The sequence below is a fragment of the Protopterus annectens genome, chromosome 8.part0 (assembly GCF_019279795.1).
Source record: "Protopterus annectens isolate FY-2018-M chromosome 8.part0, PAN1.0, whole genome shotgun sequence".
NCBI lineage: Eukaryota > Metazoa > Chordata > Ceratodontiformes > Protopteridae > Protopterus > Protopterus annectens.
The window spans coordinates 1201108419-1201110918 of NC_056741.1; positions in this window are offsets into that span (position 1 = coordinate 1201108419).

Below are 2500 nucleotides of genomic sequence, written 5' to 3' on the forward strand. Positions count from 1 at the left end.
CTTTTCACTGTTTTCTGCCTAAGTCTCCCTCAGTTGTACAATATGACCTTGTGATTACAACAGTCGTATACAGACATTCCTGTACATTTTATTTATGTAGCACAGTGTGGGTAACAGTGCTTAATATGACAGTACTGTTAAGACAATGCAACACTACATTACCATATGATACCAGAGTAAACACAAGCAATCTAGGAGTTAGACCTTTATTACCAGACTGTTACCCTTTTATTTACATATAACCTATATTGGTCTCTTTGTGCCATATTGTCTGGTTTATTAAGTACATCCCATACACAATACAGGTTTTATACTGGCAATTAACTTTCTACTACTTTTAGATTTATTTTTTTATGACAGTACATGCAAGATTATTACTAACCTGCCCCGCGATGCAGCCTCTGCAGCCTACATGCATGGTCTTCCTGATTCACAGCCTGTTCCGCTGCCACTGTCAGAGACATAAGAGGAATATTTAGCCATACCTATCCACAATATACATGAGCTGGCAATTATTAAACAGGTAGTAAAATGAGTACTTACACACTGCTGGGACATCTCCCTGCCTAGCTTCTTGGATCTACTGATCCAAGAGCTCCCTCTTCCTTCATTTCAGGTCGGCATAGTGATGCGTGACCTGCTCACCAGTTCGAGGGATGCCAGTGGCACTGGTGAGGTCACAGACAAGATGGTCCCAGGCTCCCACTTTATACTGGGAACCCTTGTACTGCCCCTGCAGCAGTCTCTCTACATGGTCTTTTACCAGGAGTCCTGCCATGACCTTGGACTCCTCGATGCCCCAGCTCTGCACTCAGAAGCACGACCCTTCTCTGACACCAGCCATTGTGCCTACAGGAGGAAGCTACAACCAGTTATGAGATGTATTCATGCCTGGGGGATTTAAATAAGGCCAATTTCCTACACTTTGCCATGATTGGATGGTTTTGGAAAGGCTAAGCTATGGGCAAACCTGCTTACCTAAGGTTAGCATTGCTTAAAGGGGCATACCAATGGGCAAATCTATTTAGCTGGGCTACGCATTGCTTACACCTAGAAAGCAGAGGTGTGCAATGCTTAGCATTGCTTATTTTTAAATTTGCACACTATTTGCTGTTTGGCATTGATTTATCATTCAATACATGTTATGTATTTGAAGAGGTGGCAACCTCCCATACCTCTCAACCTCTTCTTGCCAAATATCCGGACAAAGCTTGACAAAATGAGGTACAACTAGGGACATATTTTTGTGGGAGGGTGGCCTAATGGTTAAGGTGTTTAGTATCCATGATTCATGTGTACATACACTGTATGGGGTACTTGTGTTTATTGGGGGATTTCACCACTTTATTACAATGGCACCTCACATCTGGACTTAATGCAGTACTCCATTTCACATATATATGTTATTTAGGAGGTCATACAACATAAAACTGTTTATAGATTCCATTCACATGTAAATTGTGATTTTGCTATAGTGAGGATCTGTTTGGGTATACTTCAATTCTATGTAAAGCTGTAATGGCTAACTGGTTAACTGCTGTGACCATAGTGTAGAGAGCTCTGGGTTCAAGACCTGCAAGGGCTGTTTCTTTTGTTGCTGGGCAGAACAGGGGCTGTAGGATACAGAGTGATTAAGGCACTTTTAAGCAGTTGTAAGTGGGTTTGCATGGGTTTGTGTGATGGTAAGCAATGCTAACTGCCAGTTAAATATTCTTATAGTCAGTTATCCTCTAAATTGCTAATCCTGTGTAGACATTGTTTTCCCCCACACAAACAGGCTTAAACCCACTTACTACTGCTTAAAAGTGCTTACTTCCATTTACCCCCGCACTAATTTAGAAAGAAATGAAACATGGGGTCTTGGGAAAGTGCTAGATTTGGACACTTTATACATTTTTTACAATATTTGCTGTATGGCATGGATTTATCATTCATTACACATTATAACTTTGTTTAGTATCCCTGATTCATGTGTGCGTATACTGTATGGGGCACTTGTGTTTATCTGTGGATTTTACCACATTATTACAATGACACCTCATATCTGCACTTAATACAGTACTCCAGTTCACAAATATATGTTATTTAGTAGGTTATATAGCAAAAAAAATGTTCATAAATTGCTTTCACATGGAAAATGGGATTTATTGCAGTGAGGATCGATCGGGAATGATTGCTCTCAAAGCGAATGCTCTGACCACTAAGCTATTTCAGTACTGTTCTAATTGAATGTATCTTGCTATTTATCTTTTTGTGCTATTTAAGCTACATTATGAGTAGCTAAGTAATGAGCAAACCCGCGCACCTACGGTTGAATTTAATCTGTTTGATATAAAAACATTTCTTGTGTTATTTTCTCTAGGAAGGGACAGGTTTCAATTATTGCTGTGAATTTCTGCATGCATCTGCACATTTGGCAGACATCCTAGCATGTTTTAGTTGTTATGAGTGCAGGATTTTCTTGGGAAGTGGGGCTTTGACCTATGCAATGTCTGTGGGT